A 14,695-nucleotide genomic window follows, 5' to 3' on the forward strand; every position below is an offset into this window, starting at 1 on the left:
ATTAATTCTGTTTTATCCATGTTAAGTTTTAGAAAGCAAAATGCGAAGAAGGATGATATAGAAGATATACATTGTGGGATTCTTGATAGTAGGGTGGTGATGTCTGGACCAGAGAGGTAGAATTGTGTGTCGTCAGCATAAGAGTGATACTGAAAACCATGGGACTATGAGCTGTCCCAGGCCAAAAGTGTAGATAGAGAAGAGCAGGGGTCCTAGGACATAGCCTTGCGGGACACCAACAGAGAGGGAATGAGACAAGGAGGTTGTGCGGGAGTGGGAGACGCTAAACGTCCGGTCTGTGAGGTATGATGTGATCCAGGAGAGGGCCAGGTCAGTGATGCCAAGAGATGAGAGAGTTTGCAACAGAAGGGAGTGGTCAACAGTGTCGAAGGCAGAGGACAGGTCAAGGAGGACAGAGTATTGTTTCTTGGTTTTGGCTGTTAGTAGGTCATTGGTGACTTTGGTAAGGGCAGTCTCAGTCGAGTGGTGGGGTCGGAATTCCGATTGTAGGCGGGAGCAGGAGGAGAGGTGAGAGGCATACGGAAGAAGTGATATGTGGCGATAACTGGACAAAGAAAATGGGTCAAGTGAAGGCTTTTTGAGGATGGGTGTAATGGTAGCATGTTTAAAAGCAGAGGGGAAGACACCAGAGGTTAGTGAGGTTAAGGAGATGAGTTAGGGCTGGGATAAGCACTGTGGTGAGGTTAGGGATGAGGTGGGATGGAATTGGGTCAAGTGCACAGGTGGTCAGATGAGATCTGGAGAGTAGAGTAGAGAGTTTTTCTTCTGTAATGGTGGAGAAGCGGGTTTTGGGAGAAGAGGACCGAGCAGTTGTGTAGAGGGTCTGTGGGGACGGTGTACCGAAGCTTTCTCTGATGTGGGCTATCTTTTGTTTGAAGTATATGGCAAAGTCCTCAGCTGAGATGAGAGTAGAGGGTGGGGGCGCTGGGGGACGGAGAAGGGAGTTAAGTGTTAAAAAGTGGTTTAGGGCTGTGAGCCAGGGAAGATATGAGAGATGAGAAGTAGGCCTGTTTTGCTTCAGCGAGTGAGGATTTGAATATGAGGAGGGATTGCTTGTATGCAGTGAAAGGATCTTTAGAATTGGATTTCTTCCATCGCCGCTCAGCAGCCCTGGAAGCTTGTCTGAGTTAATTGGTCAGGTTGGTGTGCCAGGGTTGTCTGTTGATTTTTCGGGTTTTGTTGTGTGTGAGAGGGGCAACAGTGTCCAGAGCTGTACTTATTGTGATGTTATATAGTGTGGTGGCAGCATCTGGGTCTTGGAAGGAACATATGGTAGAGAGTGGGAGAAGAGAGTTAGAAAGCAAGCGAACGTCGAGGTGTTTAAGATTCCTACGGGGGTGTGCTAGTGTGTGGACTAGGGGAGCAGCAGATGAGACCAATGAAGAGAAGGTGAGTAGGTTGTGGTCGGATAGGGGGAGAGGCAAATTAGAAAGGTTAGATAGGGAGCAGAGGTGGGTAAAGATAAGATCCAGAGTGTGACAATCTCTGTGGGTGGGAGCTGAACACCACTGTGATAGGACGAAGGAGGAAGAGAGTGATAGGAGTTAAAGTGTTAAAGTGGTCAAGAAAGATGGTGGCTGTGCCTGGGGGCGGTAAATGACAGCTACTTGAAGGTTGGGGGGAGAGTAGATGCAAACAGAGTGTACTTCAAATGAGGTGAGCGTAATGGAGGGTGGCAGTGGAGTTGGGCTGTAGGAGCAGGTGTCTGATAGGAGAAGACCAACTCCTCCACCATGTTTGCAGCCAGGGCGGGGGGTGTGAGTGAATTGAAATCCACTATATGAGAGTGCAGCAGGGGAGGAGGTGTCAGAGGGTGTCAGCCATGTTTCTGTGAGACCCAGAAAGGAAAGTTTTTGAGAGATGAAAAGTTCATGAATATAGGACAGTTTGTTACAGACAGAGTGTGCATTCCATAATGCTCCTGCAAGAGGAACCAAAGGAGCAGGGGTCAGAGGAATGGTTATTAGGTTTAAGGGGTTGCAGAAATTTTTAGGAGATTTGTAGTGGGACATGGAGGTGATAGTGGGGATTTGCTGAGGGGTACCTGGATTTAGAGAGATATCACCAGCAATAAGGAGAAGCAGAGTGTTAATAGGTGAGAATAAAAGAGGTATCTGTGTGTAGAAAGAAGTGTTTTATGTTGGCAAACAGGTTTGTGTAAGCGGTCAGGTGAGAAGGTAAGATGGAGGGAGAGATGAATAGTTCCTTGCTGGGTAAATGGATGTGGGGATATTTCAGGTGGTTGTGGAAAAGTGGGAAGAGTAAGATGAAAAATTTAAACATTGTTTGCAGTAACTATGTATGTAATAACCTGTGGTCCCCTTCTGGTCTAATTCTGGTATAATTCAGTATGTGCACTTAAGAGTTGCACTTGAGAGATGTTGCATTTGGAAAGACCCATGTAAAGTTGTGCACTTGGAGGCTAATAATCTGCATGCAGCATATGTCCTAAGGGGAGTAAAACTAGGAGTGTAACTTGTTGAGAAGGATCTGGGTGTATTAGTAGATCATAGACTAAATAACAGCATGTAATGCCAGTCAGATGCCTCTAAGGCCAACAGAATGCTGTCTTGTATTAAAAGAGGTATGGACTCATGGGACAGGGATGTAATATTGCCACTATACAAAGCATTTGGTCTGGACTTAACTGGAATACGCAGTTCAGTTCTGGGCACCATACAAAAAATATCAAGGGAAACTATTCTCTGTTAACCCCCCTCAAAAAACAAGGAACAACTCCCTACACCTGGGGGGAAAAAATGGGATTACAGGTTTTACTTGATGGACTTTTGTCTTTTTCCAACCTTAATAACTATGTAACATTATAAAGCTTATTCATCCAAATTTAAGAATAGAGGTCCAACAGAATTACTAATCTATAAAAACAAGGTGGAAACCCCAATATCAGTTAAATTACACTACTTATTCACCCAAATTTGAGAATCAGGGAGTAACAGATCTGGTTATGTATTAACAAGGTGGGCACCCCAATAACAGTAATAATAGACAGCTTATTCACCCAAATTTGAGAATCAAGACCAAATGGACTTGCTTTTCTCTTTAACAAGGTGGGCCCCCTAATAGCAGTAGTTTGAGACAGCTTTTTCACCCCAATTTGAATCAAGGCATAATAGATCTGGTTATCTATTAAACAAGGTGGGCACCCCAATAACAGTAAAAGATGGCTAATTCGCCACAATTTAGGGAACAAGACCTAATGCAATTGCTTATTTAACAAAGTGGGCACCCCAATAACAGTTAAAATAGCTTATTCACCCCAATTTGAGAATTAATGTCTAATGGAATTGCTTATCTATTTATCAAGAAGGGCACCCCAATAACCGTTAAATTACATAGCTTATTCACCTCAATTTAATAATTAATGTCTAATGGAATTGCTAAACTATAAAACAAAGTGGACACCCAAATATAAATTAAATTACACTACTTACCCCACCAATTTAAGAATCAAGGTGTAAGAGATCTGCTTATTTATTAAAATAAGGTGGGCTCCCTATAACAGGAAAATAGCTTATTCACCCCAATTTGAGATTCAAGGCCTAATGAAATTGCTTTTCTATTTAAGGTGGACAACCTAATAACAGTTAAATTACATAACTTATTCACCCGAATTTAAGAATCAAGGTCTAATGGAATTACTTATATATAAAACAAGGTGGACAGCCCAATATCAGTCAAATTACACTACTTATCATACCAATTTGAAAATAAAGGTGTAACTGATCTGCTTATCTATTAAGATATGCACCACAATAAAAGTAAAAATAGACAGCTTATTCACCCCAATGTGAGAATCAAAGCCTAATAGAAATACCTATCAATTTTAAAAGGTGGGCATCCTAATAACAGTTAAATTACTCAGCTTATTCACCCCAATTTGAAAATAAAGGTCACCCCAATTTGAGAATCAATGTGTAATAAAGAACTTCCCTTTGGCACCCCGTATTACTGTAGTAGGAGAAAGATTTTTTATATGTATTAAGCAAATATATTGCTGCATTTATGGGAGGGGAGGCTGATTACTAGGCTATTTATAGGCACCTGTGGGCCCAGGCTGACGATGATTCAGCTTATTTCACTACCTCTGGCTCAGCTCAAGGATACAGCAGCATGGCGTGGAGGCTCCTTACGGCTGGGCGACGGCAGAATGTCTCAGGAGGGCGCTGGTATTCATGGTAGGATCAGAGTTGTTTGTACGGGACCCACGCTGCGGTCCGCGACATGTAGCGCTCTGGATGAAGCAGAGTTTGGGCGCTAATGGTCGAACCATGGTTGTTTGTATTGTTTGTCCGGCTATTCAGAGGCCTAGTGGGGCCATTGCATTCAGTTATTGGGGTAGCATGTGCTTAGAGTTGGCATGGTTGTATGTTTTCTGATACCTGCGTTACATGCGGGGTGCGTGTCTGCAGTTGGCTCAAGCTACGCGTGCTGGGTTTAAGTGATGGTAAATGTGGATCAATGGTCGATGATTAAAAAAAAATTATAATAAATCCTGCAGCATCATGTGGAGGTTCGGTTGCGCCTGGGCAATGGCAGAAGGTGCCAGGCGAGTGCTGGCATTCACGGTAGGATTGGACTTGGTTACACGGTCCGTGATTTGTAGCGCTCTGGGGCGAAGGGGGTTGGGCTCCAATGGTCAAATGATCGTGGTTAGGATTGTTACCTTCAAAGCTACGTCCGTGTGTCTGCATTGACATTTTGTCCTATACGTCATTCACTACTAGAGCTGCGTTCATGCGTCTGCTGTTGCATTAAATTAATACTCTGCTCCCTTTCAGATTGCATTCATACGGCTGCTTTATACTATGCTCCTCATACTCATACACAGAGCTGTGCCCATACCATGTTTTTAGGCACCACTCACATCCAGAGCTGCATTCACCCACTTGTTCTTACATCATGTGTTATACTCTGCTTCCACTTAAAGCTGCATTTCTTTTCATTGCTACATAATGGTTACTCAGTATTCTTACTAGGGCTATCAGCACACCGCTCTGATAAAGCTCTTCCGATAAAGATAGCCGCTTTCTTTTCAGGCTTACGTTTCTTTCTTTGGTGGTTTGTTACATTCCTTAGGCCTACCTTTTTCTGTTTACTTGGGGGGAAGAGAGAGGAGAAAGGGGGGGGGGGAAATGGGTGGTGTTCTTTAATCCTGGTTTGCATTCACTTAGACTGGTCTCCTTTACTTCTGGTTCGCATTCACTCAGATTGATCTCCCGCCCCAGTTAACCAAATAGCTCCCTAGCGGACAGTGGGCCAATAGTAGTAAGTTCCTACTATGTTGTCACAGTTGTTAATTCCTTTGTCACGACGAGGGTCTTTTCTTAGCGAACTGCAATGCCCCTAGCTCTTGTTTTTCTCCCATCTGTTTCAGTTTCGCGGTTGGTTAATGTTTCGTTCATGCAAGTGGTTCGGATCACTAATGTCTATGCATTTTCCATTATGTCTGGCTCACGTTTTAATTACTTATCGTCACTGTAAGGTCATCCAGGTCAATCTCTTGGCTTCAGGGGGCCTCATGGCTTCGGGGGCCCGATGACCGTTCTTCATGTTGTTCGTTAGGGGTACAATATGGTTGTAGGCTGGTTAGCGTCCTAGGTTTATTGTCGGAGAGGGTCATAGTCATGCGAGTCCCCAAGTCATACTGGTGCTGCATAAGTGGTTTAAAAAATAAATAAATAAATAAAAATAAATAAATGAAATAAAAAAAAATCCGCCATGAGTCTCTCACGCATGGCTTCTCCGTTTTTAGGTTTACACATATGACTCCGCCATTAGAGTCTCTCACGCATGGCTTCGCCATTAGAGTCTCTCACGCATGGCTTCGCCATTAGAGTCTCTCACGCATGGCTTCGCCATTAGAGTCTCTCACGCATGGCTTCGCCATTAGAGTCTCTCACGCATGGCTTCGCCATTAGAGTCTCTCACGCATGGCTTCGCCATTAGAGTCTCTCACGCATGGCTTCGCCATTAGAGTCTCTCACGCATGGCTTCGCCATTAGAGTCTCTCACGCATGGCTTCGCCATTAGAGTCTCTCACGCATGGCTTCGCCATTAGAGTCTCTCACGCATGGCTTCTCCGTTTTTAGGTTTACACATATGACTCCGCCATTAGAGTCTCTCACGCATGGCTTCGCCATTAGAGTCTCTCACGCATGGCTTCGCCATTAGAGTCTCTCACGCATGGCTTCGCCATTAGAGTCTCTCACGCATGGCTTCGCCATTAGAGTCTCTCACGCATGGCTTCGCCATTAGAGTCTCTCACGCATGGCTTCGCCATTAGAGTCTCTCACGCATGGCTTCGCCATTAGAGTCTCTCACGCATGGCTTCTCAGTTTTAGTTTTACACGCATGACTCCGCCATAAGAGCCTCTCACGCATGGCTTCTCCGTTTTAGTTGTACACATATGACTCCGCCATTAGAGTCTCTCACGCATGGCTCCGCCATTAGAGTCTCTCACGCATGGCTTCTCCCTTTTGGTGTTACATATGACTCCGCCATTAGAGTCTCTCACGCATGGCTTCCCCCTTTTAGTGTTACATATGACTCCGCCATTAGTCTCTCACGCATGGCTTCTCCCTTTTAGTGCTACACATATGACTCCGCCATTAGAGTCTCTCACGCATGGCTTCCCCCTTTTAGTGTTACATATGACTCCGCCATTAGTCTCTCACGCATGGCTTCCCCCTTTTAGTGTTACATATGACTCCGCCATTAGTCTCTCATGCATGGCTTCTCCCTTGTAGTGTTACATATGGCTCTGCCATTAGAGTCTCTCACGCATGGCTTCTCCGTTTTAGTTGTACACATATGACTCCGCCATTAGTCTCCCACGCATGGCTTCTCCCTTTTAGTGTTACATATGACTCCGCCATTAGAGTCTCTCACACATGGCTCTGCCATTAGAGTCTCTCACGCATGGCTTCTCCGTTTTAGTTTTACACGTATGACTCCGCCATTAGTCTCTCACACACGACTTCTCCCTTTTAGTGTTACATATGACTCCGCCATTAGTCTCTCACCCATGGCTTCTCCCTTTTAGTGTTACATATGACTCCGCCATTAGAGTCTCTCACACATGGCTCCGCCATTAGTCTCTCGTGCATGGCTTCTCCGTTTTAGTTTACACATATGACTCCGCCATTAGTCTCTCACGCACGACTTCTCCCTTTTAGTGTTACATATGACTCCGCCATTAGTCTCTCACGCATGGCTTCTCCGTTTAAATTTTACACACAACTCCGCCATTCGAGGCCGGCTGCGTGGTCCCACAACAAGTAAGTTCCATGTCTTTTTCTGTCCATTAGAGTCTCACTCACGTTATTGTTTTCCCTGACTCTTTTATTTTCTAGGTTGTTGGGTTTTCATTGTTTTCTTTATAAGCAGTCATCCCAAGCCTGCCTTTGCGGACATCATCTTCTCCCAGGCATGCTTACTTCATCTACAAACTTGGGCTGAGGGTGTTGGTGTCCGGCCTAAGTCCTGGGTATCGGTCCATCTTCTAGTAGGAGGTACAGTAATAAGGCGCAGTCAGGGCTAGGACAAGGTCCACCACCAACAGAGGCTGAGCTGCCCAAGTGCGCCCCCCCCCCCCCCCCCCCTTGCCTGCGCCCAGGGCCGGTGCAAGGTTTTTTACCAACACAAGCGAACCTACATTTTGGCGCCGCCTCCCCCTTCAGCTCACCTGGGGGAAGGGGGGGTGCGCCAAAATGTAGGTTCGTCCCATAAGACGCACCTAGGTTTTAGAGGAGGATAATAGGAAACAATATTTTTCATTCCACCTCAGGTCAGACCAGCCATCAGACCCCAGCTCACAGGCACAGCCCCAATGCCTCAGATCAGACCCTAATGTCAGCCATCAGCCCTCCATGTCATATTTCTCCCCGTCCATGGCACAGACAGACTACAGACATTGTCTCCGGCCCATCATGTAACCCCATCCTCACCCATGTCACATTTCTCCCCCTCCATTTGATTGCTCTGACACCTAAAGAATTTTTTTTTTTTTTTTAAATAACTGTTTCTCCAGACGATCTTATGCTAAAAGTAGTGGTAATAGAGTGAGTCTCAAAGGTCTATAGAAGCAGTTACACTATTTTTACAAACCTTTGAGACTCTATTAACACTACTATCAACATCAGGTCATTTAGAGAAACAGCATCTTTTTTTAATTATGTTTTTTTTAGGTGTTAAAACATAACTTTCATTTGATTGCTGTAACACCTAAAGGAAAAATCATTTTAAAAACCTGCTGTGTCTCTAGATGACCTTATGTTGATAGTAGTGTGAATAGAGCCTCAAAGGTCTGTAAAAATAGGGTAACTGCTTCTATAGACCTTTCAGGCTCTATTACCACTGCTATCAACATAAGGTCATCTTGAGAAACAGCAGGTTTTTAATTTGTTTTCCTTTAGGTCAGGGGTGTCCAAACTTTTTTCGAGGAGGGCCAGATTTGATAAAGTGAACATGTGCGAGGGCCGACCATTTTGCCCAACATTCTTTGAACCATTAAAATTACATGCAAATTAATTATTTTATGCAAATTTTATTGCAAACGGCATACCTTTCATTTTGTGACTTGGATGACAAATCTAAACAGGTGTTAAATCACTCTGCCTTCAATATAAAAAACAGGAGGCAGAAATATGTCGGAAACAGTACATTACAAGGTTGTCTGTTAACCCCTTAAGGACACAGCCTTTTTACACCTTAGGACCAGGCCATTTTTTGAAAATCTGACCAGAGTCCCTTTAAGTGCTGATAACTTTAAAACGCTTTGACTTATCCAGGCCGTTCTGAGATTGTTTTTTCGTCACATATTGTACTTCATGACACTGGTAAAATGAAGTCAAAAAAATAATTTTTTTTGCACCAAAAAATACCTAATTTAACAAAAAAATTGGAAAAATTTGCAAATTTCAAAGTTTCAGTTTCTCTACTTCTGTAATACATAGTAATACCCCAAAAAATTGTGATGACTTTACATTCCCCATATGTCTACTTCTTGTTAGAATTGATTTGGGAATGATATTTTATTTTTTGGGGATGTTATAAGGCTTAGAAGTTTAGAAGCAAATCTTGAAATTTTTCAGAAATTTACAAAAACTCAATTTTTAGGGACCAGTTCAGGTCTCAAGTCACTTTGCGAGGCTTACATTATAGAAACCACCCAAAAATGACCCCATCTAAGAAACTACACCTCTCAAGGTATTCAAAACTGATTTTGCATACGTTGTTAACCCTTTAGGTGTTGCACAAGAGTTATTGGCAAATGGGGAGGAAATTTGAGAATTTCATTTTTTTGTCTAATTTTTCATTTTAACCCATTTTTTCCACTAACAAATCTAGGGTTAACAGCCAAACAAGACTGTATCTTTATTGCCCTGACTCTGCCGTTTACAGAAACACCCAATATGTGGCCGTAAACTACTGTACGGGCACACAGCGGGGCGTAGAGTGAAAGGTGCGCCGTATGGTTTTTGGAGGGCTGATTTTTATGGACTGGTTTATTTACACCATGTCCCATTTGAAGCCCCCTGATGCACCCCTAGAGGAGAAACTCCCTAAAAGTGACCCCATCTAAGAAACTACACCCCTCAAGCTATTCAAAACTGATTTTACATACATCGTTAACCCTTTAGGTGTTGCACAGGAGTTATTGGCAAATGGCGATGAAATTTGAGAATTTCATTTTTTTTCCTAATTTTCCATTTTAACCCATTTTTTCCACTAACAAAGCAAGGGTTAACAGCCAAACAAGACTGTATCTTTATTGCCCTGACTCTGCTGTTTACAGAAACACCCCATATGTGGCCGTAAACTACTGTACGGGCACACAGCGGGGCGTAGAGTGAAAGGTGCGCCGTTTGGTTTTTGGAGGGCTGATTTTGCTGGACTGTTTTTTTGGCACCATGTCCCATTTGAAGCCCCCCTGATGCACCCCTGGAGTAGAAACTCCATAAAAGTGACCCCATCTAAGAAACTACACCCCTCAAGGTATTCAAAACTGATTTTACAAACTTTGTTAACCCTTTAGGTGTTGCACAAGATTTAATGGAAAATAGAGATACAATTTCAAAATTTCACTTTTTTGGCAGATTTTCCATTTTAATATTTTTTTTCCAGTTACAAAGCAAGGGTTAACAGCCAAACAAAACTCATTATTTATGGCCCTGATTCTGTAGTTTACAGAAACACCCCATATGTGGTCGTAAACTGCTGTACGGGCACACGGCAGGGCGCAGAAGGAAAGGAACGCCATACGGTTTTTGGAAGGCAGATTTTGCTGGACAGTTTTTTTTTACACCATGTCCCATTTGAAGCCCCCCTGATGCACCCCTAGAGTAGAAACTCCAAAAAAGTGACCCCATTTTAGAAACTACGGGATAGGGTGGCAGTTTTGTTGGTACTAGTTTAGGGTACATATGATTTTTGGTTGCTCTATATTACACTTTTTGTGCGGCAAGGTAACAAGAAATAGATTTTTTGGCACGTTTTTATTTTTTGTTATTGACAACATTCATCTGACAGGTTAGATCATGTGGTAATTTTATAGAGCAGGTTGTCACGGACGCGGCGATACCTAATATGTATACTATTTTTTTTATTTATGTAAGTTTTACACAATGATTTCATTTTTAAAACAAAAAAAATGTTTTAGTGTCTCCATAGTCTAAGAGCCATAGTTTTTTCAGTTTTTGGGCGATTATCTTAAGTAGGGTCTCATTTTTTGCGGGATGAAATGACGGTTTGATTGGCATCTATTTTGGGGTGCATATGACTTTTTGATTGCTTGCTATTACACTTTTTGTGACGTAAGATGACAAAAAATGGCTTTTTTTACACCGTTTTTATTTTAATTTTTTTACGGTGGTCATCTGAGGGGTTAGATCATGTGATATTTTTATAGAGCCGGTCGATACGGACGCGGCGATACCTAATATGTATACTTTTTTTTTATTTATGTAAGTTTTACACAATGATTTCATTTTTGAAACAAAAAAAATCATGTTTTAGTGTTTCCATAGTCTAAGAGCCATAGTTTTTTCAGTTTTTGGGCGATTATCTTGGGTAGGGTATGATTTTTGCGGGATGAGATGACGGTTTGATTGGTACTATTTTGGCGTACATGCGACTTTTTTGATCACTTTTATTACCTTTTTTGGGAAGTAAGGTGGGCAAAATTTCAATTTCATCCTAGTTTTTTATTTTTTATTTTTATGGCGTTCACCGTTCGGGTAAAGTAACATAACCGTTTTATAGATCAGGTCGTTACGGACGCGGCGATACCAAACATGTGTAGGGAATTTTATTTTTTTCATTTTTAATCAGTGATAAATGTGTTTTTTGATTTTTACTTTTTTTTCACTTTTTTTAACTTTTTTTTTGACCCAGACCCACTTGGTTCTTGAAGATCCAGTGGGTCTGATGTCTGTATAATACAGTACAGTACAATATATATTGTTCTGTACTGTATTTTACTTACACTGAACAGATCTATGCTTTTAGCACAGATCTGTTCAGCACCATGGACAGCAGGACGCCTGAGAGGCGTCCTGTTGCCATGGGAACCTTCCCCGTCTGCTCAGAACTTCGCAGACGGGGAAGGGTAAGGAGCTGATCTCTCGGGGGGCTGTCTGGGGGCTCTCTCCCTCTCCCATCGGGGGGCTGCAAAGGCACAGCAGCCCCCCGATGGGAGAGGGAGGGAGCTCCCTGCGCTGTTAACCTTTTCCATACAGCGGTCCGTACGGACCGCTGTATGGAAAGGGTTAACGGCTGACATCGCATCGCAGATGTCAGCCGTTTATACCAGGGTGCCAGCAATGTGCTGGCACCCTGGTATCCCCACTAGAAACCAACGATTATACAAAGGGAGGCGGGCGGGGGATCGCGATCCCGCCTGCCGCACCGCCCGCCTCCCGCACCGCCCACACTGCCCGCAACCCTCCCCCTGCACCTCCCACCGGGCTAAAATCACTCGGGGGGTGCAGGAGGAGGGATACAGATCTATTTTAGGAATACTAAAGTTTCTGATCCCCGCGGTCAGGGACCGCAGGGATCAGAAACTGCAGAAATCGCAGCAAACCGCAGGTCTGAATTGACCTGCGGTTTGCCGCGATCGCCGACATGGGGGGGTCACGGGACCCCCCCGCGCATTTAGCCTAGGTGCCTGCTCGATGATTTGAGCAGGCACCGGGTTCCGATCACTGCCGGCCAGGCGGCAGTGATCGGAACAACACATGACGTACCGGTACGTCATGTGTCCTTAAGTACCAGGACATCATGACGTACCGGTACGTCATGTGTCCTTAAGAGGTTAACTTTTAAATTCCAAAAATGTGAACTGGAAGTGTGGAGGCGCAGGGAGAAGGAAAGGCAACGTTAATTGGTGATGACTTTGATTATGATGTTTGGACCTGGAACTCAGCGCTAGAACGCAGCCAGAAATGTTTTAATACATTTTTACTTCTACATTTGGGACCTTCACACTGTATAAATGTCCTCTGGGGGTAATGTGACCGTGGAGGTAGGAGACCTCAACAAACTGCAACTTAATGTGAGTGCCTCACTCTCCTTGTTATAGTGATCAGTGGGGGCACTCAGACCCCCACTAATGAAAACCTTTCATATGTCGCTGGGACATATAAAAATATTTTAAAAAATCCAGCAACACTTTAAAAGGGTTTTCCAGTACTTCTTATAGCTGCAGATGGTGCTGGAAATTCAGAGCTCTTTCTCCTGTGTAGTGGTTGGAACTAGTAAAGTTGCTGTAGCACTGCTCCCATTTGCTTCCAACATTGGAGGTACAAGGATAGGCCACCAATATAAACGTACAGGAAAACTCCTATAAACAAAGAGAAGGGCACGTGATGTATGAAAAGTGTGACTAAAACGGTGGATAAATGAATCAGCCACCCACAACTCTGTGACCCTGGCTTCCAAAAAAACATCAGAGCTGAGATACAGGGGATGAACTTAAAGACCGATATTCTGGCCTTACTACAGAGAAGAAAAGCCGAGATCTCGCGATGTCCGAGATCTCGTGATGTCAGAGATCTCGTGACATCTGAGATTTGGGCTTTCCTTCTCCCTGAGCCCAAATCCCGCGAGATCTTGGACGTTGTGAGATCTCGGCTTTCCTTCTCTGTGAAGGCAAAGACCAAATCTCGCGTGATCTCGGACGTCACCGCGAGATTTGGCCTTTGCTGATGCAGCCTCTTCCTGTAAGATGTGGTGTCTTGTAGTGTCCCACTAGGATACTTCTAGAGAACAAAGAGTTTAAAATGTGTGATGTTAAAGAAATCTTAAAAGGGGTTGTCCAGGCAGTATATATTGATGACCTATTGTCAGGATAGGTCATCAATATCTGATCAGTGGGATTCCAAGGAGCCAGCCGCTTCATTACACTGCCCATCGTCTTGGTCGAAATTTTTGGAGGCCCAGTGTAATTACAAGTACTCTTTCCTTCACCACTGCAATGCAGACAACATGCAGTATAATGAAGAGGAAGCAGAGCTGGCATGGAGCGTGGCCTCCTCTTCAAACTGCTGAACAGCGGGAGTTCCAGGTGTGGGACCCCACCAATCAGAAATTAATGACCTATCCTGAGGATAAGTCATCAATATACCATATACTGCCTGCACAAACTGCTTAATATATTCTGTTTTTATACTGTTTTTTGTACTGTTTGCATGTACTTGCAGAGAAAAGCTGCAATGTAACATACATGTCTTGTGCTGTGTGTGCTGCTAGAGCTAAGACATGTTTCCTTTTCTCTCTTATAGGTTCTGTGTAGAAAACTATGCAACAAGGTTGAGGTTGAACTGTATTGGGGATTTGCTGCCATCCTCCTGGCCATTCAGTCAGAGTGAGATAGTGTATGTGCAGTTAGTTAGGAAAATTAAGGGCTCTTTCACACTTGCGTTCTTTTCTACCGGCATAGAGTTCCGTCGTCGGGGCTCTATGCCGGAAGAATCCTGATCAGTTTTATCCTAATGCATTCTGAATGGAGTGAAATCCGTTCAGGATGCATTAGGATGTCTTCAGTTCCAGAACGGAACGTTTTTTGGCCGGAGAAAATACCGCAGCATGCTGCGCTTTTTGCTCTGTCCAAAAATCCTGAAGACTTGCCGCAAGGCCGAATAAGGAATTAATGCCCATTGAAAGGCATTGATCCGGATCTGGCCTTAAGCTAAACGTCGTTTCGGCGCATTGCCGGATCCGACGTTTAGCTTTTTCTGAATGGTTACCATGGCTGCCGGGACGCTAAAGTCCTGTTTGCCATGGTAAAGTGTAGTGGGGAGCGGGGGAGCAGTATACTTACCGTCCGTGCGGCTCCCGGGGCGCTCCAGAGCGCCCCAGGCGCATGGATGATGTGATCGCATGGCACGTCATCCATGCGCATGGGGCGCTCTGACGTCATTCTGGAGCGCCCCGGGAGCCGCACGGACTGTAAGTATACTGCTCCCCCGCTTCTACTATGGCAACCAGGACTTTAATAGCGTCCTGGATGCCATAGTAACACTGAACGCATTTTGAAGACGGATCCGTCTTCAAATGCTTTCAGTACACTTGCGTTTTTCCGGATCCGGCGTGTAATTCCGGCAAGTGGAGTACACGCCGGATCCGGACAACGCAAGTGTGAAAGAGGCC

Source organism: Bufo bufo, chromosome 6, assembly GCF_905171765.1.
Source record: "Bufo bufo chromosome 6, aBufBuf1.1, whole genome shotgun sequence".
NCBI lineage: Eukaryota > Metazoa > Chordata > Amphibia > Anura > Bufonidae > Bufo > Bufo bufo.